General features: G+C 30.8%; 1 protein-coding gene across 1 annotated transcript in view; it reads left to right on the top strand.

The window, feature by feature from the left end:
- The first annotated feature begins 3,640 nt into the window (after positions 1-3,640).
- The window catches only part of LOC121125167 (limbic system-associated membrane protein), a 404,282-nt gene continuing 381,826 nt past the window's right edge, over positions 3,641-26,096 (top strand). Inside the window, exon 1 of the mRNA XM_040720302.2 lies at positions 3,641-3,773. The gene's annotated coding sequence lies outside the window, so the exon portion shown is untranslated. The remainder of the gene's footprint in view (positions 3,774-26,096) is intronic.

The following is a 26,096-nucleotide window of genomic DNA, read 5'->3' as shown; positions in this document are numbered from 1 at the left end:
TCCTTATAGGGTTCAACCTGAACATTAGGGTGTCCCGTTAGTGTATTTTTTTGAGCTATGCAATCACAAGATCCCTAAATTTTGTGTAATTTTACACAGATTATGAAAATAGAAAAAAAAAATCTGCATCATTTGGAGGGTTCTACCGCTCTTCAAAGTTTTGTAAAAATTTACGTGTTCATAGATTTAAACTGTATGTCGAAAATAACACAAAAATAAATTTTGAGAGTCATTTTATACTTATAACAAGAGGAACACTCGGTAAAGCACACAGCCTCCACCTACGGTCATTTTTTGGTGTGACCTTGACCTTGTACTTTTACCTTGACCTTTCCTAATGTAATGGTCTCTTACTGTGACCATATATTATCTCAGTACCAAGTTAAGTTTGATCAAAATTGATCAGTAATTTTTACTATTATATTTCATTTTATTATTAAAATAAATGATACTAAGTATAGAAGCTATACCAGTCTTCGAATTTTGTAAAAATTTACGGGTTTTCCACAATCAAAATAATTTCCTAAAATTATACAAAAATGAATATTGAAAGGTATTTTATTATTAATACCAATGATCTAAAATATAGGAAAATAATATAAGTAAATTAGAGATTATAGTCGAATACAAAACTCAGAATTTAAACTTATTGTTGTCTCCAAAATTTGGCATTTGTGCTTGAGATTGTAATTTATTTCTTATAAAGCCATTTCTAGAGCTAGCGTTTGTTACACTTTCTGAAGCATCTGTTACCCGTTTCCCACATCTTTCCACAAATTGCGTGTGACAAAGAAAATACAATTTATAATTTCTTATTTTTGGCCATGATTTGAAGTTCTTCATTAGAAATATGTCAAAAAACCGGTGGTGCTCTAACTCGACATTTGTGCAACACAATAAATTTCACTGTAGTCTCTTTCATAAAAGTTTAAATTTTGTTGTATAAATATTATTCTTTTAGTGCCAATTTCAGTTTCCTTAGCTTTTATTATTAGTCGCAATGCCAACTCCGGAATGTGGTTCAGTTCATCAAACAACATACTGACAAGAAGAGTGTATTTGTGTGCAAAATACAACAACATTTCTGTCAATCACGACATACTTAAGATTTTCTGCTAAAAATCTAGAGCCAAAAAATCAGTTTGAAAAAAAATGCTTATGTCCAACCTTAAAAGACGTTTTTTTACTTGATTAGGAACCATACTAGAGTGTAGACTTTAAGCACGTAGTTGAAAAGCACTTGCAAGTTTTTGATGGATTATAAGTACTTGCATAAAGGTGAGTAAAAGATTAGAAATAGTAAGCCATCTTGAGTGTCCCAATTTTTCAGGTGTATTATTTGCCAGCTCAGGAGTACATGAACCAGTTGAAACGGCTAGAAATATTTTATACATGTTCTGAGTTGATTTACCACATTCTTCGACAAGTTAGACAAATTACCAGTCACGGGTGGAAAAAGGACGAAAGTTTCATTTTCACAGCCAGCCAATCGTTTTCCAAATGGCCGCAATATTCCTAAGGAACCAAAGTGCAACCATCTTAACTCAACGATAAATGAAGAATGGGTAACTTTGGTGTTAGTTGCAGTTCCTTCACATCCAACAGAAATTAAATCATCTAAATTCCACCCTTATCCCTCTAATAAATTTGTGATCGAAGTAAAAATGGGCCTACTTGTAGCACAAATTGGCGTGATTGAAATGATCAATAGTAGAGGCTTCCCCGACAGATACATCATCTACTTCAACGGCAAATCGGAATAATTTTGCCAACAGCTGCAAACGTATGTGATAAATACCGTTTATCTACGCGATCTGCTGCTGCTGTTGCTTCTACTGATTGATAAAAACTAGATTCAGAGAGCTGTATCTAAAGCTCCCGTAGAAGCTTGAGGAGCTTTTAAAGGAATTGTCATTAGAAGTATTTACTTTGATGAACGAAAAGAAAAAAACTAAGATAAATAAGAAAATAGGGGACCGTTACCATCGCAAAAAAGTTATAGAAGATCGCATCTCCGTTTTATTAGAATGTGGATCACTTCATTTCAAACATACAATACTAAGTCGTGCTATAAGCAAATTTTAAAAAAATTCAAAGACCGCCAGTGCCCTCCAAATGATACAAAATTTTAATATCATTTATTTTAATGATAAAAGTAACGGATTAATTTTGATCAAACTTGGTACTAAGGTTAAATATGGTCACAGTAGTTAGAGTCCTTTAAATTTTGAGAGGTCACACCAAAAATGAGCATAGGCGTAATCAAGAATGACCCGAGCGGCCATTCTTGTTTAAGTACCTTAAAATAACTCTCCATCCAAGTGTATTTTTGTATACAGTTGAAATCTGTGAAGATGTAATTTTTAACAAAACTGTGAAGAGCAGTAGAGCCCTCCAAATGATGCATAATTTTTATTTTTATACTATTTTCATAATATGTGTAAAGTTACACAAATTTTGGTACCTCTTGTATTTGTATAGCTAAAAAAAATACATTAACGGGATACCCTACTGGAGATGTCCTTTGTCATGAGAGATAAGAACGAACGGCAAGAGTTTAGATGTGAGTGTAAATCAACAGCAAGGCAAAACTGCAATGAAAACGTTGACTTGTTTGTCTCAACTTTTTTTTACAAGTGTTCAACCCTTTTTTTTTGCCTTCAAGCTCACCAGACCTCAATCCTATGGACTTCTTTGTGTGTGTGGGTGCACTTGAAGGGCACACCAACATATCCTCCTGCAACAAAAAATGCCTAGGATCCGTGTGGAATTCCAGAATCTACCCAAAGAGACTGTATTCCAGACATGTTACCGGTTCCAAGATGGAGTCGAGACTGTTAATAATGCCAAATAATTCAATTTTCATTTATACATTGCCTTGGTTTAAAATCAGATAAATAGTTTAGGAGAAAATCCATTAAAAAAATTGTGTTTGCTGTTAAAAAAGAAGTCACACTCTTTATATATACAACCAAATATTTTATATACATATTTTGGTGATTTATAATCTTTGTATTCGAAATTCTGGCATGAGTTGAAATATGTAAGAATATTAACTATAGTACAACCTAAAGTGTTATCTAAAATTAGTTGAAGATATCATTTCGCAGACCACACAAATGAAAAATTAGCTTTGATTGAATAACATATCGCACCTTTTCCCATCATTAATGGTTCACCTTCGGTATCTAATAAAGTCATATTCATTTTAGGAATTGAATATTTGTCTAGGAAAGTTTGAAATGCTACGAAAATGTCATCGCCGGTTGTAATTACTGCCATTGGCAATATCACGAAAAGTTCCTCCCACATGTAAACATCAAAATATCAAACAAATATTGCCAGTTGTTTTATTTCTGTAGGACTGTACACTGTATATCCTCATCACACAATTTCATGATACAAAAAATACATATGTTTAAAAAGCAATGTTGCAAATAAACAGATTCTTGTTTTGATAAAGAGCACAAAAGAGTAGTTTATTTTTCTTATGCTTCCATTGTCAGTTCTTGACTACTTCTTATTTTTTCCTTTCCACCCCCCCCCCCCTTTTCCTCCTTCCTTCCTCTCCAAAACATCATCCAACGACGCTCTCACATAAAAAAAACCTCGAAACAATAAATTAATTCCCCCTTTCTTTAGTTGCAAGTTGAGTGCCAAAAGTAACGGTTGTGTACTGTAAAAAACCTGTGTGTATTTACTTTTAAAGTTATGTACTACCTATACAACTACATAATACCATATAACGAACAACTCTAAAAATTTATTTAGTGGTAAGATGCTTTTTTTTATTTGATATTGAGCCATTGAATTGACAAAAATAATATTATGATAAATACTATTGGTGAATTAACAAAATATTTAAGAACATAACTTCAAAAGAAGAAATTATCTCTTCTTCTCTGTTAGAGAGAGGAGATGTTTTATGAATAAATAAACCACCTTTTTGAAGTCATGATTTGAAAAAAATCGACTATGGAAATGCAATTATACATAAATACCTTTTACTTTTGAATTTTGCCTTGGGTAAGGATAAGCATAGATCAAAATCAAAAACACGATTATTAAGAATAAGTACATTAAGTTAAATATTATCAAAAAAAAAAAAAAAAATTACATATTTGCCCCGTCTACACAAAAGCATGCTACGATGATTTTTTGAAAAAAAATAGAGTGTTGATTACATCTTTGTTATTAGCACAATTCTTGTCAATTTCTATCATTAATATAATTCTTTTTAACTCTTTGGAGGTTCCACATATTGTACCCACTGAGTGATACATTAAAATATATATTTGAAAGGCCATATCAGGGTCAAACCCTTATTAATCTCTAAATCAAATTAAACTTCTAAAATAAAAATTTCAAAATAAAGTTTATGAAGTGTTTTTTCCAGGTTGTGATTAAATAAATAAGATATAAATTTATTTATTATACCTGCTGATTTTTTTATAGTAGCCTCATCATAAAAGATCGACAACAAAAATTGAACAGGTACCGACTATTGTAGAGCGTGGAACGATTAAATTTGCCACTCTGAAAAAATGAAACTGTAGTTTCAAAATTAAAATCGAAATGACGAAAAACACATGTATACTAAATTATAGAGAAGACATTTATTCAGTGAACCCGCATTCCACCTCAAAATGACTTTCATACGGATGCAGAAATAGCACCATACCATTTGAACATGGAAGGGGAGGTTACATTGATGTTAATCTCGATGTAGGACCACACCGGGTTTTCAAAGGGGTTTTAATCTGGTGAGGAGGGGGGATTTAGTGAGAATGGTACCAAGTCAAATGTGTTCTCCTTCAGGCACTCCTGGGTGGCATTTGTCTTTAGGCGGTTGTCACATTCCTTAAAGTTCGCTCTGATTCTTCAAACAGTTCATGCTGGCGTTGTCACGATAGAATAATTATCCTTATTGTTATAAGTTGGATCATAACAAGGCATAAGTTATATAGCAGCGTTTTTTTCGATCTCTCTCATTGAAGCCATTGTCCCTTTTCTTCCTATTAGAGATATCTAGTTGTTACTGTGCTTGGTTTGTAACTAACCAAATAGTACATAAACCCTTTGCAACATAAAAATCCGTGCACAGCCAAAATTTATGGCTGTGGTGGTGCTCCAAAGTTGCTGAAAATGTAATTGTTCCACTCTGTCATGAATATCGATATAGAAAAAGAAATGTTTACAAAATGGAGTTGAAAAGGATGAAAGACAAAATCAATAAATATTCACTAAGGCATTATCACGATAAATGAAAAATTGCATATAATCTGATTCTATGTTTCAGGAACATACTGAAAAGTATTGGCGATAAAATGTAGTTTTAAAGCAATAAAAAAATGGAGATCATCTTTAAAAATTATTTTTAAGGCTAAAAAATATTGTTAGCGCCAAGAAACTTCGTTCTATTTGTTCAGATTAAAACAGCTGTGCTTTAGCTAATTACAATTTTCACTCCGTGGCCTCCGAAGTCCAAGAGTTGCTCATATAGTATCATAATTCATTTTTGTTATTATTTCATGTAGAGATACCGATTTGGTAATTTTTCTTTGATTGTTTAAACTCCTATGGCCTATTTTTACAAAATTTGTTTTTGTTTGATAGATATCTCCTTAAAAATGACTTAAACTAAACACCATTGTACATTATAATATGTAAAAACTTATAGCATCAATGCCGGCACAACCAAACGGGATAAGTGATAATGGCTCATAGATTACTAAAGTCAAAAAAATGGTTTGTCAGCACAAAAGTATGGATTCATTATGGAATGACATGAAAAAATAGAAAGAAAATTTGGAAAGCCTTTTTACAAAAATAAAAAAGGCAAATTATGAATTGAAAAAAAAAATAGTTCACTGCTTTAAAAAAAAAGCCTCAAAATGCTTGATATTTACAAAAAAGTTCATTTTAAAAATAAAATATTAATATTTGTTTAAAAAACAAAAAAATAATTGATTTTATAAGAAATATGTTTTTGGGGAAAAATGGGATATAAGAAGGAAAATTGGAAAAAAAAATTAACAGTCTTTAAACAAATTTATAGCACCGGTATAAAATAATGACTTTAAAAACCCAAATGAAAACCTCATAGTAACCCAAATGATTTTATTTATTAACTGCTGGTTTCATTGATCTAATTTTACAAAACATGTAGAAGTGAAAAAGATTTATATTTTCTAGCGAAAATACATGTAAAAGGCTCTGATGTTTTTCTAATAGTATAAAAACAACTGAAATGGATATTTTGAGAATGAAATTATCAATTATATGAACTTTCCTGAACTGAAAGTAAAATAAAAAACTTTCCTATGAAATTATCAAGAGAAATGCAAAAGTTAAGGAAGATAAATTGTACTTTTTGTTTGTAGTTAGTTTCTAAAAGAGTAATACTAATTGATTAACAGACAGTTAAATGTAGTGAATTAGGATTGATACTGGTGTTTAACAAATTATATTGAAATTAATTTAATTTCGGTCCTAAAATTGTGTTTATAATTTATAAGTAAAACAGGGAAACATATTATTTATACATTGAGAAAAATTTATAAAATAAATATTGATTCTTTTTCCCAAAATTATGTATTTATACTGTTGCAGTTAGTGAACTGGATAAAAAAGAAAAACCAAATATAAAACCCATTTAATTACATGATACACAGTATAAAAATTAAAATAATTACGTTGCACAAATTTGAAGAAAGTGTGCAAATTGGGCTTTAAATGATATGCTTCCTTTATTTTTATTGGTATGAGGGATTAGATCTTTTGCAGTTCTCATGGGATCTATCTTTAATTTCATCCTTAACAAATCTTCTTTTCTATTTTAATCCTATTTATATTTTCTTTGAAAATATTTCAGAACTTTTTACAAAATATTCCCAATGTATTTTGTATGTGTTGATCCAACACTATTTTGGTGAACTTTAAAATATTTATACATCGTGGGGACACGAAACTTGCAGTAGCATGGCTTAATCAATAAAAGACATAACAAAACTAATTTGTGGTATGCTTAAATACTTTATTTAGATACATTTTTTAATTCAATAACTCCTTTTCACAAGTTACAATAGCCTAAACACGCCGTTAAACAAATCAGCAGTTCCGGTCGATGAAGTACCTGTGCATGATATACCACGCTGTCATGATGGAAAGTTGAAGCGAATTCAAAATTGAATGAGAGGTGCAACAGACATTTTTCTCTGAAGAATTTCGAAACTGCAAAGTGCAATGGATTTATGTCAGGGCTACTGAAATGCAACTTCCAAATACAAAATTACTGGGATAAAATATTACAGCAAGTTTTGTGTTCCTACTCTGTAAAATAATGAATTAAATAATGCAATTGAATTCTGTCCTGTTCTTCTTCCCAACACTTGTTTTTACTCTCCTTCAACGTTTATTGTTCCGTTAATCTCATCTCTTAGTTCTGTTCCTCCACGAACGGAGCCGTCGAATCCATTTACCCCAACATTCTAAATATATAATTTTAAATTACCCACATAATCTAAAAATGTGTGTTTTTATACTAACAAGCTGAAAAGTAGGGCACGCTATTTCCTTCCTCACAAGGGTATAGAGTGTGTTGTTCGGTATATCTTAATATTGACGGATTTAAAAAGAATAAATTAATTAATTTTGAAATGTGTATGCACAACACCACTTTCACTGGTGACCTAATTTCTCAAGTCTCCTACCTACAAGAAAAAAAATGTCCTTGATAAACAACCAGAATATTTTTGTGTACCAATATAAAAATTAAGAATGGTACCGAAACTTGTACGCAATGTTGGTATCGTGACAACTATTATACTATTTTAGTTTGATATATAATAAATATAATTACAGTCTGGGGATTGATTATAATGTAATTTGTTATTTGGTAGTGTTGTCACGATACCAACTTTTTTTTGTAACAGTTCCCGTATCAAAGTGTGTATCGAAATTTGTATACTTATTCGACTATATATATTTGAATTTCATTTTGCACACAACATATGAAGAAAAAGGGGAGGGGTTTGCCTTGGAGTAGCTCATATATTGTCAAGACATAATAAGAGACAACAATTTTTATGCTGGCTTTGTTTTAAAAAGTAAAATTTTATTTTAAAGAAATAGTTTTTTAATAACATAGGGGTACGTCATCGGCAAAACTATTTGTTTATAATGTAACATCTTTGCAAGAAACGGTCACAACAATTTAGTTAAGTACCATTATTAAAACGTCAGTATCTCGGTACCTATGGTTACAAAAAAAATGATCAGAGGGTATCCTAAGAAAATCCAAAAATGAACGTGGTTACCCTACCAATTTGTTTAATGTTTTGAAGGAGATGATCTTAGTTGTCATGACGTTTGATTATATCAGCAAACTCAACTGTGATGAGGGATGAAGGGGAGAAGGAAAAAACCCCAAAGATATTGACAATAATTACGTCATTGGTAGGACAATTCGTTTATAATGTAATGGGGTTACAAGAACTGTTTTCAATAACAGTTTAGTATAGTAAACTTATAAAAACATACAACTTCCTAGTAGGTTAAAAAAAAAAATACCAAAAATTAACGTGGCCACCATGACAATTTGAATAATGTTTAGGAGGAGATGTCATGACGTTTCATTAGATTAGTGCCGAGAAGCTATGATTTGAAGAACATTAACACTAATCCCACTTCGTATATACCAAAGATATATCCATAGATTAATAAGTTGCCGATTCAAAATTCTACCCTTAGTTAGTCAAACAACGACTTAACCTTAATACTATACTAAAAACATTCATTATTAATCTCCATGTACTTTATACTTTGATGTTCCCTCTAATGGAATTAAAGAACAATGCTGACAGCTCCAAGATGCGACTACATAATGTTTCGCGCTCGTCTATGGTGATATTTTTTACAAGTATACATACACCCCTATAGTATTAGTATACCCAATGATATATATATTTATATGATTGTATAGCTTAATAATTTTCCTAAACAAAGTGTCTGAGCAATAATACAAAAAGGATATTGAAAGGCAAGAACTCCGAATTGATATGGTCATTTTTTTAAGGAAAAGAAAAATATTTTACCAAATTTAATTAAAATGGATAAAATATCAACTCTGAATTTTATAATAACTATTATACAGGGTTTTGTTTTACAGAAAATATTTGGGAGCATATCTAAGTATACATAATCTACCACGTTTTCACACCACCATTTTAATTTGATATTTATTGCTCACACGGCAGAAAAAAATAATTAAAAAAAATTCTTTTATATAAAATATTTTTTTATAAAGATTTAAGTAGAATTGATAGAAGAGAAAAAAACCAACTATATTGTTTTTTGAAAGGCAAGAAAAAGAGGAGACACTGAAGTATGGTGCTTTTTAGATAATAGGTTGGGAAAAAAGTAATTTTATATTTTTCGTTTTATTTCAATGCCTTAGAAGAAGTGTTACAACTATCCGATCGAAGAGAAGTACGTGGCCATATTGACAAAATCTCAGTTAATCAATTGTCACAGACCTGTATCGAGGCCAAACCTATACCTGCAAGCACGTTGTCCATATACAGAAACAGGTGGTAGTCTTTCGTGTCATATCTAGGCTGTAGGATGTGAGCATAAAAACTTCCCATCCAATCTCCCGGAGGTTCTGGGCGTCATTGAAGATGTGTACAGCCTGTTGTTGTCTTCATGATGTCTTGTAGGCTCTTATCCACCAATTCTGGCCGCTTATGTTTGATTACTAGCTTCAATCAGTAGAGTTGTGCACAGTAGAGGGGAGAATTGAGCGGGGAAAAAATATCTCGAATTACTGCTGTACAACACCAACTGAAAGAGTATCTGTCCCGTATACATTTCAATTTTTTCTTGTATCTTTCAATACATTTTTTCCTTTCAGATAGTAAAAATTTTAAATATGGCGATTTCTTCCTTTGAGTCCTCCATACTTGACGTACTATAAATCATAACTGAACCGGCCAAGCTCAATACTGTCCATAAACAGTTTGTAGTATACACTCACGTCTTTACAACGCCTTATCCTGTGATACAACGAGACCAATAATGAACAATATATATATATAAAATAAAAAAGGGACAGAAAGTTCGAAATTACTTCACCCGAACCTAAAAATGACGTTATTTTATCACATTTTGTATTTTTCCCTTATAAAATATGTAACTTTTTTTTCTCTTTATAGAACTAATATTAGTACAGTTAAATTTCCTATTTAAGTCTGTATTTTTTGGCATTTTATTTGAAATCGTATCAAAAATTTAGTGTGCGTCAACATTACTTTCTTTTTTATAATGTGTAGGACTCAAATTGAAGTATATGTAGCGCAGTGGACGTGTTTTCATTCTACAGACTAGATTCTCAAGCTTTTCTTGGAAATCCAGTCAATCGCTATCATGCGTTAGAATATTGACGAACGTGCGTTTGACGTCAAAAATAAACATTACCAAAAAAATGGTTTAACTGAATACTTTATAAATTTAAACTAGTTGTAATTTAACTACTGAACATTTATTGGTACGATCTATGGAAATCGGGTGATTGTCAAAATTTATAATATACAATAAGTCGAATTTTCCAATTCATAATAGAAAATTTTCAAAATTATTTGTACACTAATAACTTAACGGATAATGTTCCAATCGATTTGAATGTCAAGGAAGACTTTGAAATTAGGGAGTTTGTTCAAATCAAGTAATTGAAACCAGATTTATTCTGGATAATTCAACATTTTTAATACATTTGCTAAGTCGGCAATTACGCCCTAAGCTAGTAACATTTGAGAGGACGTCAAAGATGGACAACACCAAAGAGAAAATATGCCATATTTTATAGTTTTCTTCGAACAAGGTGAAAACGCAAGGCAGGCTCCTGAAAATGTGAACAGTCTTTAGGATCCTGATACTGTAACATCCAATCACGGCAAATTTTGGTTTTGGTTATTCTGCTTCTGTAAATTTGATATCAAAGATAGAAGTCCAATTGTTGAGTCCAACCCTCATATAAGCACATATTTTTTGAAAAAAAGAAATGATTGACTTCTTTTTAATTAAGCTTTAAATTTTTTGTGAAGAAATAATTTATATTCTTGTTCTCGTACTAAGCTGGTAAAGTAGTACTGTTCTATTTCATCAGTCATCTGATTTAAATGTGTCATTGAACTATGCGTTCATATCCGGTCCCCAATCCGGAATTTCATAACAAAAAATATATAATGTGTCTTCCTGCAATCTCCGATCGCGACAACACATATTCAGATATAAGTGATAGTAGTATGTTATAAAATATGTCCTGGAAAACGGGACTTACTTTTTGTCCCGCCAACCTGAATATAAATTTTAGTTTCTGAAGCTGTAACCATCATTATTCACTAAAAACTATTGTTGATATTGTAACTGACGATGACGCCAAATTTATTTTGTGTCCATTCTGTTCCAGTAACTTTGATATAAAATATGGAAGGGCAATTGTCAAAGGTGTTGATAAAAACATCGCAATCATCAAGTTCCCCCCTCATGTAAGCACTACTTTGATTAATAAGAAGATAAGCATTAATAATAATAATAATAAAAAATTCATTAAAAATATCAAGTTTTTTATGATTTTAATGTTGCTATACGTTATACTTTTAATTGAATTAGTAAAATCAAAGTTAAGCAATTAACTGAGTAAAAATACTTGAATAAGATTCAATTAATCAAATTAAAGTTTGAGTTATAATTTAATAATATAAGTACATATGTACAGTTTTGTTTTGCAAAGTTTTGAAAATCATTTAAAATAGGTGACGTATCCCAAGATTAATACAAATACAAGGCCATACCATAACGCGTGTAGGACTTATGTTTGACTTCCACCACGCCTTTAATATTCACAGTATAGTAGATGAGGGGTTGTAGATTTTTTCAAAATCTGTTTTTCTTGCACAGTAGCCGGTTCAATCCATGAGATTGAAAATTTTAGCAAGCCCGATGATATGATGGTCTAATTTTGTATTTCTCTTATCCTTAGTACCCCCATTTTTAAATAAACCAATTTTTGGTATTTTAATACCCTGTGATCTTTTTCATTTTTTGTTTTTCTTTAAAAAAACTTTTTAGCTAGAGATTTTAAAGGGATTACTATTTTATACAAAAAGATACACAATTTACTAAGTTAAATACTTTATTCTGTAATTTGGGAGTCAGGCAATTGCAAAACTGTCTATAACTTGTTTCAGTAAGCAATCATACCTTTCTTACAGTATGAAGTGTAAACAAATCGCACTTATAAAACGGGAGACACAAATTACTAAAACCAGCTATGAGAAAACTAATGGATTTTATTTTACTAAATCTTTTATTTTTGTTTGCCTGGTGCCTTAACTCGAACATGATGCTTAAAACTCGAATGCAACACAAATTCTATGATTTTCAAGTTTCCCTTGTCCGCATGTGCTCGTTTTTATTTTAATAAAGTTAATGTGTCTTATTATTCTGCTTCTATTCTCTCGAGTGTGTTGATCCCCATGAGTGTAGTATTATTTTTTCATACTCCTAAAAACTTTCGACACACTTCTTGCAAAAATAAGAAATAATATATAAGTTGTAAACAATTATATTTGTCAATCCCTTTTTACGACTTAAAACTCGGGTCTTAAATTAATTAAAGACTGGTTATCGTTCTTTTGCTTTATATCATATAAAAATATTAGCGTTGGATGGGAGTCCAATTTTTCGAGTTGGAGTTTTGAAGAATTTCTCAATCATAGGTTTAGTAAAAAAATCAACAATTTTTCTAATACATGGCTTTAGTAATGTGTATCTCTCGTTATATAAATGAAATGAGTTGACATTAGACGTTGTTAGAAAGATAAGCTTTTGTACTTAAAAAAAAGTTATGGACAATTTTGTTGTGGATTGATCTAGCATTGTTTAAACGTGCGTCAAAGATGGACACCAACAAAGAGAAAATATGCAATAATATACAACTTTGCTTCGAACAAGGTCAAAAACCAAGGCAGGCGGCTGAAAGTGTGAATAGTTTATAGGATCTTCATACTGTAACAGTCAATTAAGCCCATTTTTGGTTTCATAAATTATGTTTCCGTAACTTTGATGTCAAAGATGGAAGTGTTGATGGTTCTGACACAAGGTCGATCTTTGGTGGAACAACAGAAAAAGTAGAATAATACCTCATTATGCAATGGAACCTTCCCAATAGTGGTTATCGGTTGTCGTTGAGTCTTTCGGTCTATTTTAAGTGTAGGACTGGGCAAAAAGATAAAGTAAAACTATCAAATCATACTCCACAAAATCCACGAACAACGATACAGACAGTGTGGACGGGCCTGTAGGCCTTTAAGCATAGTTCTACTTTGCCTCGCCTCTTGCTCCACCAAAAATTAACCTTATAGGACATTCACTCACGTGCAATTTTGATTCCCTTCCAGTAATTTGTATGTGAAAGATGCACCACGTAGTTGAAGCCCGATTGTCGAAAATGTGCATAAAATAATGAAAATCGCTTAGTTAGAAACTCATACATGCGTTGTTTTGATTGCCAAATAGTATAAGCATTATTAAAGCAAAAAATCCTAAAAAATTATGGATTTCTTTTTATTAGACTTTATATTAAATTTAGGGGTCTCTTCTTGATAATACTTAAACTCTTTTTTTAACAATGAAAGAACGTATCTGTATCTGAACGTATATATTATTTGACAAATTATTGAATGAATGTTTTGATTTGTATATAATATTTCGAGTTCGTTGAAAGTACAACTTAATATATAAAACAATATTAAAGCACGTTTAAGATATTTAAGATTATTTTTGGCTCCAGTGAATTTGATTTTTTTACGAGTTCGAGTAATAATCAAATTTCTACAACTATAAATATAACCATACAATCTTGAGAGATTCAAAATTAATTTATGTTCACTGCGTTAGAAGGTTAAGCTAGGTATACTTAAATATTCATTTAGTGGGAGAACTATTCTTGGAAGAAAATGATATATCAGTATAATCAAAAATATCGTCAACTTAAAAGGACATAAAGCATAAATAATTTATAAATTGTATGCAATTTCGAATAATTCTTTGTTGATTATGGGAATTAATTATTCAATGTAATAATGAGAAAAAAATCTTTTTAAACCTATGAGCTGATGTGTTTTGTAAGATTAAGCATATAATGGGAAGTGATTATTGAGAATGAGCAAATAAATATTATAATATAGAATGGAGTTGTAAATCATATGCATTTTGGGCGTGATAGTTTTTGGTTTTTTTTCGTATTTGACAACATGGGGATTTATACATGTTAAACTTCGAAAAGAATCAATGAGTAATTCCTTCATGGAGTAAGATTTACGTTTAATCTTGATTTCCTCACTCTTATACCTAGCTGTTTGCAGATTACTTAATGAAATACCATTATAGCTAAGCTGTTCTGCTCTCAAACATTTTCTTTTTTGACATACCAAAAATAGAAAGAACAATGGCAAAGGAAGTAAAGAGAATTACAACTTTATAAATAAATAAAATTGAAGAAGAAGTAAATTGAATAGATTGATTTATCAAGTCCTTATCTGAACGTGAATATCTAATATATAAAAAAGTATATGAATAATTCAGAGAAAAAGTCTTAGCTTTATACTGAAGGTGTGCTCTTCATCAATAAATAAATCGATATAATGTATGCGTGAATCCGTGTTTCAAGGTAATTCTGCAGAATCTTTACAGGTTGGCCTTTACCGACATAAATTATTTCTCTGTGTGTGATAGTCTAATGTGTTTCCAGAGAATTTGAAAAATATTATGGCAGAGCTCAGCTACAATCAGCTGTGACAAGAGAAGGTGGAGATGAGATATATACAAAGACGTTGAATTAAATAATAATGACAACTGCAAAAGAAAAAAAAATCCTTTTTCAAAAATACCAATTCCAATTTAAAAAAAAGAACCGGTCAGCTTAAAGTACAAACGATTTACATCCATAGCAATCACAGCCTCAACATACCCGCGACCATATTTGTAGCTCTTCATGATGAATGCCGTGTGCTTGGTGAACACACTCTCAGGATGGAATCTCGGAGCGTATCCAAACTTGGATGGGAGTTGCGGCAGACATTCTAATACAAAAGAAACCAAACTGCAATGTCCAGGGGAATTGGTCAGGGTTGTAGGAGGGCCAAATGAGGGAAGGCCAAAATTCAGTCATACTGGTGCTGCAGAAGTTGAATCTTCTCTTGAGTTGATTAGTTTGATTATTTTTGGCTACAAAACTTTATGAATGTAGTAACAAGTATTTGTATCATTATCAATGGATTACCTTCAAGTATTGCCAATATATCATTGCTTCATTAAACATGTGCTAAAATCATTTTTTCTTTGAAAAATAAAATTCATAAAATTGAAAAAAAAAAAAAAACTCTAAATTTTTAACCAAAAAAAAAAGTCTAGATTTCTAACGAATTTAAAAAACAAAATTATAAATAAAGAAGAATTCCAATTTCAAGAAATTAGATAATTCTGATAGTCTATCGAGCATTATAGGGCTACAACCAACTTGTTAGATCATGCCTTAATTGATATAAAAACATAACCTCAAGTATATAAATAATAATACTATTTTTAAACATGGAAAGTTATAGAAGTTATTTAAAAAAAAAAAAAATTAGTACCCGTCCTTTGAAACTTTATACTAAAACGACTTTTCTTCTTCATACATAGAAGATCCAAAAAACTCTAGGCTCATTTGCCACTTTTCACTACTTTGAAGAAATAAAAAAACATTTCTATTTTTTTTTTTAAGTAATGATGGAAAAAAGACTCAACTTCTTTGATCATATTTTAGATGTTTTTATTTTTTTGGGCCAAACCCTTTTATATGTTAATATATATAATTATCTTTTAGTGAAGTATAAGTTCATATGTGGTTCGTTAACACAAAAAACAAATCTTAAACAAGAAATATGTATATATCCCTTTTTAAGTAAACGGCCCATCATAGATATGTTTTGGTTAATTACAAGCATTGTAATCAATCTAATTATTTTGAACTACCCAGGAATATTAATTACTTTAGAATCTTTATCTGATTTATAAGACTTTATTTGAATCCTTGAAAGGATTTCTCAAATATAATGAGTTTTGTTTTGTTGGTAGCATCTCTTCGAAGAACACACACCAACTTCCAGCAAGATCGGTTTATTTCTTTCTGTTTGGTATTCGTCTGAATCAAAAAATCGGCCGGAAAAATTATGGTGATTGTCTTTTGGATTGGCACAGAACAATCCTTATTGCCTATTTGGAAAAGGGTTAAACTATTATTCAACCATTTAAACAAACCAAATTGCAAGAAAAACACCCACAATTGCCCACTTAAAAGTCCTTTTCCATTATCACAATGTAATAGCTAACACCATAACATTTGTGTGTGCAAAGGTGATGGTAATAGGATTCCAACTCAAGATGCCCACAGCGCTAGCACTTTTCTGTCAGCCATCTCAATATAATTTCTGTTATAGAAACCTGTTTCTATAACTTTCAGTGATACTTGTGCCTATAAGTCCACTTTGAAAATTTTGAAACCCCTTATAAACTGATTTTATGGTAGGTGAATCGTCTGTATAATGCTTATCAAGATAATTTTTATTCTCTTGAGGCGTTTTGCCTTTCATATAGTAATGTTCAATCAAAAAACGAAATTAGGTTCGTCCATTTTTTGAAAATAGCTCCCCTTCCTCGATTCTAAAGAATTCAGAACAGAAAGAAGTATACTCATCTGACTGAAAGTTGTGGTGTGTTCTTTCAAGAGATGCAACTAACTAAAAATAGTCTGAATACGCACCATTAGTGCCTCCTCTTGGAATTTGCACACACTGCTCAAACGATCCTTGTATATAAATAAAGTCAAGTTTGAGTGATTTTTTCAATTTAAGTTTCGTATAGAATATTTAATAAATATGTAATATAAGATTGCGTAAAAATGTTTTAAAATTAAATATAATTGGGGTAATTATTTTAGAGGCAGGAAAATTATCTCTAATTTAAATGTGTTTTAGAACCAATGTATTTCATTAGTATTTACTAACTAAATAGAAGTAACTTAATTGTATAATTAAAACTTAGTTTCTGAATTTTTCCTACTGACTACCATCCATAGCTTCTTACAATTCCTCAAGTAATTGACTTAATTATATTTAATTTCGAAATATTATTATTGTAACTCTTTTCTAGGAACTATCTTTCAGATAACAAAATAAATTTTTTGACTTTTTAATTACTGTAAATATATTTCACCTATATAGTTATTTTATTTTAAAATATGGCTCTAAATCGAAATCATACTCGTGATTTTGAAAAAAAAAGCTTTAAAGGCCAAACCTCCTGCAATTGAAAATTTTACAATATCCTATATAAAAATAATAAAAGTGGGTCTTAGCAGGTAGGTTTTCCAAAACCTAAATCTGGTTCCATAGTATAACTATTTAATAGCAATAAGAAAAACATTTAACATAACACAATTTCTTTTGACGTTGTAATATAAGTCTTATTCTTTATTTGCCAATAAATAAGTAGATTAAATTGTATAATTTTAATTTTATTTGCTTTATAAATATAAATTACTTATTACAATTAGTCAAATAATTGACTTCATTCTAATAAAGTGTTAAAAAAACTTCACGCATCTAAACGTTTTAGTTTTTTAAAACATTCAGTCGAAAAATTTAAAGTTAAAATAATAAAATCAAATTAAATTCCATTATTTTGTGACGGTAATGCTTCTCAAGGAGTAATATCAGATATATTCTACAATTCTAGCTATAATATAAAACATTTGGAAAAAAAATGCATAAAACATTAGTTTCTTATAAGACCTTTCATTTTATTTATTATTCAGTTTTTGTATGATTAGACACATATTATAGGAATTGTATTTCTTCAGAGGAAATCTTCTTTGCCCTGTTGTTGATGTAATAAGTAACTAACCATTTAAATAACGTACCCATAAGTTTGTGATAACATTTGACACTCTTACCAAATATACTATGGTGTTTCCTTTATACATTGACAAAATAATCAAATTCCCCATGCTCATTAAAAGACGTAACAACCTCCAGAGTCTTTGGATAGTATTTTGTATTGAAGCCATCTTTCATTCAGTGTAAAAAATATGTTTGTAATTGCCTGGAGGCTTTTTTGGGTCTTTTTTAATGCAGTGTCGTTCCAAATATTTAAGAGTTTAAAAAATACTTTTTAAAACAAAGTTATTTGAATAATATTGGTTTAAATGTATATTCAAAATTGAGCCTCACAAAAATAAAAATGATGAAATTTTTATTAATGAAAATATTAAAGATTACCTTTCTATTCAATATATTGTAAGCCAATATAAATGTCTCTTTAATTAGCTTACTAGTATAAAATGAAAAAATAAATTATATATGATATATAGTTAATCATTTAAACATTTAACACAAAAAGTGCATTTTTTAAATAAATTACATTTATAAATATAATTGATACACCTATAAATATATAGAATACCATCTTAAATCTAATAGAGTATAAAATTATATTGCGAATAGTTGAAACCATAAAAATAGAGCTGTTATAAATTATACATACTGGGTGCGGCCAAAAAACCTTTATACTTCATTTTACTACCTAAATCAAGATTTTTGAGTATGCAGTAAAATTGTTCTAGTAAAATGCTAAAAATAATAATAAAAAAACTTTCCTAAGTGTTTTAGAAGGCAAGAAAATACTATTTGAACATGACCAACGAATTTCGGTCCGTGCACTTTTGGATGTTGGCAAGAAACCAACAGAGGAGAAGTTGTTACCATGGGCATGGACCATCTATACGGATAACAACGTAGTTTTGCAGCAGGAAGGTGTGCCTACACACACGTCAAAAAGGCCCAGAAGTGGTCGGAAGAATACTTACCTTTCTGACCAAAGGAAATATGGTCCTCTACTCACAAAATGCCAACCCATTGGACTTCACTTTTTGGGTTGATGTCAAGTCCAAGGCCTGCACAGTCCGTCACCAAAACATCAACAACTTCAAGGACACTGTCAACCAGTACTGGGATGACATATCTGATAATTAAATCTGCAACGGGTGCAAGGCCTTCTGTGGCCACCTGGAAGCCATCATTGCTGCCAAGAGAGGCTACATCAGTGATTAGAGTAGCCAAGACATCATATTAGTTTAGTTTATTTGATTGATATACCCTATTACAACTGGTTGGTGAAATTAATCTTGATAACTTCCAGATTGAAAGTGTTAAAAAAAATTGCCACACCCGGTATATTATAATTATAAAATATATATGTGACCAACATAAAGATCGCCTTGAAAATTATCTTCATCGATTGTAATTATTTATTTTTACTGGATTAAAATGGATATATATAAGATATTACATTTATATTTTTCAACGAAAGTTAGCCATAAAACCATATGTTACTTTGTATTTTATTGATTACAACCCAAATTTTGAGTTTAATTGATTTAGACCTTCTTTTAACTTTTAAACATTATCGGGCTTAATTAATTAGTATTAATATAAAAATTTTTTATAGGCTCTTATTTGCATAATCTTTATTCCCTTCTACGAATTTAGATTTATGGATTCACTAGACACAAAACGTGGTCCACGGAGTGGCAATTTAATTTTGGGGAACAAAAACCAAAGTATTGATCGACAGTATTTATTGCGTGTTTGGCGTAAACTCCCTCACAATTGTGGCATTGTGCGATAGCACATTATCGTCGAGTAAAATCCATGAGTTGTTATTCCATAATCCTGGCCGCTTTTGGCAGATTAGCGCATTCAATCCCCTTTTATACTCCTTATTGGTTATTTTTTCCCTTAGGAACAAATTCATGATTCACTAGACGCAGATATCAAAGAAAACAATGAGTATCATCTTGTCTTTTGAGACTTGATCTCAATGCCCTCCTTGAACGCCTTGTACCACTCATATGTACAGATTTCTGATAAAACTGATTGACCTTAAGCTTTTTCTAACATCTCCAACGTGTCATCAAATGAAAGTTCGTTCGCAACACAAAATTTAAGGCAAACTCATTGTTCAATAATTACGTTAATTATAAAAAAACGTGGAGCCATAGTGAGATAGACTGACGTATCCACCTGTTGCAAGCAAACTGGTATACAAATCGTGCTTAAACTTGATGTAATAATGAAAAACAGTTTTGACAACCTAAAAAAAAATAACGTTCTTATGTTCCTTCAGTGTGTGCAGTTTAAATTAAAAATTCCTGGGACTTTTTTGATAAAATGTATATATAGGGCTCCCTAGTGAAACTCACCTTCATATTTTTGATCGAAGAAATAACAATTTAGTCATGTTAATAAAATCTTAGAGACATTTTGTATGTAACATTTAGGCTGTGTGGCTAAAACTCTACTAGTCACAGATTTTGAGACTAAAGTACTTTCTGGCTTATCGATCATGACCTCATAAGTTATTTTTCTTTTATTCTTGAGGCGAGAATATCTATATTCTTTGTATACAGTAACTACGTATGAGTGCGCTCATGTAACCGGTTGAGTATTTCTTTGTTAGTCATTTTCTAAATTTTAAGGCAAAGTTTGTTTGTTTGATACCTTCCTATAACTCAGAGCAATAACGGTCAATTCCGTTATTTTCATAAAAAAACTAATGCAATATTATTACTTTAATATAATTATTTTCTATCAAATAAAGTCAAAATTAATATTATTTTTTCTTAATTAAAACTACAATGGTACCAGCTACATAAATAGAGAAGGGAAAAGAGTAGACGAAACTCACGATTTCTCCAATGGAATCTTACATATCTGTTTTTTTTTTGTGATATTATTAAGAGAAATACGTATTGTGACTATAATTACAGATCTTGAATGGAATATTTTTGTTTGATATTAACAAAACTATATACAGGCTTGTTGAAGGAAGAGCTGGCAGGAGTACCTGATATTGCTGGGAGTGATTAGTCGTCCAATAAGAGACATATAATACGGACACATATTGCCTTAATATAAGTCGGTTTGCCTGACGTTGCCCGGTACATTAAGAAATTATAATCAATCCTGAGCTCTTCTGCTTTATATATATCAATCTATAAATACCATAAAATTCTAAAAACAATTATTGCTGCATGTTTTGATATATATTTGCATACTTTTGTTAAAGGAGATTATAAGGCTGAGAAAATAAGAAATATTCACACGTGGACCGTTGAACAGTCGTTGGCTCACTCTCATGTTATGGTAAAAAATCCCTTGTTTTATTCTCTTTAAACATTATAACAATCTTTAAAAAATGGCAAATATACATACCAACGTGCAGCGAAAATAATTCTTGTGTTTTTTTTTCTTCATATAAAGTAGTGGTTTAAGCACTAGTTTAAAGCTTCAATGGGCTTGAGAGCCAACAAATTGTTAACAGAACCGTCTATAAGAGCTTTCAGAAGCTACATGAAAAGTTTCAGCCAAATCCATGAATGGTTTTGGCTGTGATTGCCCAACACTCACACAGAGATATTCACATTTAATATATAGAACGAAGAACGAATGTTTTAATAAAAGTGCACGCTCATAAATGAAGCCTCGGCAACCATGTTTCAACTTTTCTTTGTATATATATAGATTGTATAATGTCCTACATATTTGTATGTTTGTAAATAATGTTTTCTCTCTTTATATTTCCGTTTCTAAATTATATTTATGTCTATTACATGACAGTGAAAAAAGATTAAATTATTATCCTTGAGAAAATATCAAATAAACCTTGATTTGTTTGAATAAATTGAATAAAGTATCATTTATGTTTTGCTGGAAAATATGAATATACATATAATTTTATCAATTTTTTTTTTTTTTTGATATTTTGGAAACTTTAACAAAATCCACATATATTTTATAAAATCAATTACAAAGTAGGTCCTAAATAGTGTAAATAAGTAATTGTATGTAACTTTTTTGTTTATATTATTAGATACTTATAATTTTATTCAAATGCTAAAGATTAACATACAAATAAGTGACAAAAAACTTATTCAAAATGGTCTCTTTTTCCCAAAATTTCAGCTTTGAGTCTGTAAAAAAAGGTATAGAAGAAAGCACGGAATATCTCCATTAAAATATTGTCTTCCTCTATTTATTTCGCAGAATCCTTTCATATGATGATAATGTTCTTTGAAGTCTGTGTTGTTCGTGGTCGACCACTTTCAGAAATTTTTTTGACACTATTTGTCTCTTTGTATCTGTCTGCAGTACAATTTATGAAGGTTCTGTAAATCTTGATTACCTGTAAGACCTTAAAAATGTATGGTTCTCTCTTCTGCATGCATTGAAGATTGAAGTCTGCTTCCCATGCTTCTAAATGAAGATCACAAAAAAGTTATTTTTACAAACTTTTTGTAGAATTATCACGTATGTAGCATGACAACTTTTACAATGATTCCTTGAAATTCCTTTAAGTCATATAAGTTTTAAAATTTGTTACAGTATTTAGGGTACACCCAGTAATTTCAACAGATTTCTTAAGGATTATCATATGTAGATTTAGCTTTAGGACATTTCCCAAACAGACACTTTTCTTCAAAAATAATGACATATTTGATGATGATTCATACTGCAAAACCATAAAATTAGGATTTCCACATATGTTGCTCCAATTTTAAAAGATGTAATGTTTAATTATTTAACACTCTGTACCATATAAGTAACATTAAAAATCTAATAAATTAAGAAAGGCTACTTTTCCAAAAGACATGTGTGAGCATAGTTTTGATTAATAATTGGCTATTCTTTGAAATTCCATATGGCTATGCTTTTGCTAGGGAATTGTGGCTGACCTCAAGCAAATTTTAATTAGATTTCTATTTCATGTGACAGATTTATAGATCTATATATATATTATTTACACCTTAGAATGATTTTTAAGGCATTTTCTGTTTTTTTTAAGTCTTACTCTGCATAACTTATATGTATTACTTATATCAACAATAATATTTGCATTTTTTACATTAACTAAGTCTAAACTTTTATTATCGCATCTGGTCTAAGAGAAAAGAAGCAAATAATGTATTTGCTATGAACTGCAATGTGATTGTTAATCAATAATTGATTGATTTCAGTATAAGAATATTTTTACGGATGACTAAAAACCACTATTAGAACCGTTGTTACAAAAATCTTGACAACCACCCAATTAATAAATTAATCAATCACAGTTTTGCTGGTATGCCTGAAAAAAGTACTGTTTATAGTAATCACTTATGTTTATCGTATATATATATATATTTTTTTAAAGCTAAGAAATAACAATATAGCAACATAAATGAAATATTTCAAGCGTGTGCATTTAGCAGGGGTTCTCTTTGTTTTTGTCATAATTCATACACGTATACAGTAGATGTTAAGATTTGAATAAAATATAAAAGCAGGTATGTAAAAATGAGTTAACCCTGTGAGGTGTATTGTATTTCGCATGTTTTTTTATAGTAGTGAGCACTCCAGAGACTTAAAGTACTCATCAGTCATCCCATCATATCATTACAATTTCATACTTGAAGACAGTAAACATACAAGTATTAAGTAGTTACGTGTGCTCATGAAAAACAGAGATTAATACACACTATTTCTTGCAGATATTATTAAAACAAAATTTGTTTTTTAGTGACGGCTGATTACTCCAGGCATGGTGCGTACTACTGTTAATAATTAAATAAATTAATAATAACTAAAAGCGATTTATTCATAAGGTTTTTGTAGCAATTGTCGCTAAACGATCTAAACCTTCCTGAATTTGTAATGCTTCGAAAAATATGTGAAACTTATATACAATTTAAAAGGAAATAAGTACTTTTTCAAGTGGTTGCATGTTTACTTTCTCATATTCAAAAAATTGCCTTTCACCTAGAAAAAGAACAACGGAAAGACATTATCCAATAAAAGAGTATTTTTTTGATATAATCAATGCGTCAAGTACCTACTGCTAGAAAAAGATAAGAAGGTATTTTTTTTTTTTTGCTGACTTGCTCTTTATATACCTTTCGTTCATCATAAATATATATTGTAGAATAATAATTTTTGAAGAGTTACATAAGCTACCGGGTATTTATATTTTGCATAAAAGTACAGGGTTCGAACGTATTTTCTATAATAAAAGTTTGGCAACATTTAAAAAATAATAAATCATTTAATATTTGTCTATAAATGGTGGGGGCTTAAAGTTTTGGTTCTTGTTGGCTATATGGGGCTGTAATGGACTTCTTGTTGTTCTATGAAGTCAGGTGGAGATGCCAACAGTATCCAAAACCTTCTAAGAACTGACACCAGCGTGGTGGAGATTATAGATGCGTTTATTTTATTGCTCCAAACTTTGTACACTTAAGGACATGGGATGAAAACAAAACATGTTTAGTTATGCTTCAGTGGCCATATGGTTGCGTACTGAAACCTCGTAATAGAAATTTAGGTGGATTAAGTCATAATTAAATGCTACTGCAATTTTAAGTCTCAACACTGTTCATGACCATTTTATTTTAGGTAGTGATAATAAAGTCTGCATTTAGAAGCCGTAATTACAACTAAAGAGATTACAGTAAATAATTAATCTGTAAATATATGTATTAACCCTGTTGTTGAAACAACTTTCAAACTGATAAATTGAAAATTGCCAAAATTATATTTTTCTGCATTCAAACTATAAGTCATTTAAGTAAATATATATTAAAAAATTTATAACTAAAATGTTTCTACAGATTTTTCAATGACTATACAATAATCATCTTCTTCTTTATAATTCAGTTAAGCAAATACTTATTTGCGTACATTAATTAATTTTTGGATCCTCACGTACAACACATATGTCACGAATTTTAGCTAAGTTAAGATATATAGGAAGCGGGGATCAGATTGTCGCCTACTTTAAACCTTGATAACTTGAAGACAACATTATCAAATAAAAAGCCAGTTACCAAATAGGAAAGCTATTCTCGTCAGCTGACGATACGTATTTCAGTTAGCATCATGCCGTCATCATATGAGGAGATAAAGAGCTATATGTGGAACGAGGAGCTTTCGAGGTCCGCCGTAGTCATGGCATTGGTTAATAATGGAAGTGAAATCTCCAATTCAACAATTGCTTCAACCATGGGAGTGAATTTACGGACTGTTCAGCGTATCCGTAAGAAGCTAGAGGAAACCTGGGATGTTGATGCTACCATAAAGAGGGCACCCCAAGGAGGAGGGCGCCGACAGGAAGGTCAGGGACACCGAATTTGTCGACCAGGTGATTAAGATGGTTGAGGATGACCCTACCAGGTTCCAAAGGGTGGCCAGAGATAGGCCCTGGGTGTAGCAAAAGGACTCAGCACCCTGCCATGTGTCCAAAATCTCCATGCAGTGGTTAACCGAGAACTGTTATGACGTCGTAACCAAGGATTTGTGGCCTCATAACTCTCCCGACCTTAATCCTTTGGACTATTTTGTCTTGGGCTATGTCGAGAGACATACCAACAGACATCCCCATAGCACCAAGGCCAGCCTGATGGACTCCACCAAGGAAGTATTCGGCAACATGGACAATGAGATGGTCAGAAGAGCCTGCGGCCGGTTCAGAGGCCGTATTGAGGGCGTTATTGATGCCAACGGTGATTTAATCAAATGAATGGTTACTCTATATCTGTATGCTTGCCATAGTTTTGATTTTCAATAAAAAAGTTAAAAAATGTATATTTTGTGTTGTTTTTTGTAGAAAAATATTTTGGCGACAATTTGATCCCCACTCTCTGTATAACGAGTGAACAAGCTATCTGTGCAGCAAAAGGTCAAACGAAATTTTCTCTTTAACTGGTTCTCAAATTATAAAAATAAAAACAGATTCTAAGAGATTTATGGATTTGAAATGGCTTTATTCAGTAAAATCCCCTCAAGCCTAAATTACAGTCTCTATACGAGGTCAACAGAGCGAAAATCATTTCACCACATGGTCCCTTGGCCAATCCTGGAATACCTTCAGGAATCCATGAATGATAAAATTTATTTTTGGTG

Source organism: Lepeophtheirus salmonis, chromosome 10 (assembly GCF_016086655.4).
Source record: "Lepeophtheirus salmonis chromosome 10, UVic_Lsal_1.4, whole genome shotgun sequence".
In the NCBI taxonomy this organism is placed as follows: domain Eukaryota; kingdom Metazoa; phylum Arthropoda; class Copepoda; order Siphonostomatoida; family Caligidae; genus Lepeophtheirus; species Lepeophtheirus salmonis.
This window is presented reverse-complemented; position numbering and strand designations above follow the sequence as displayed.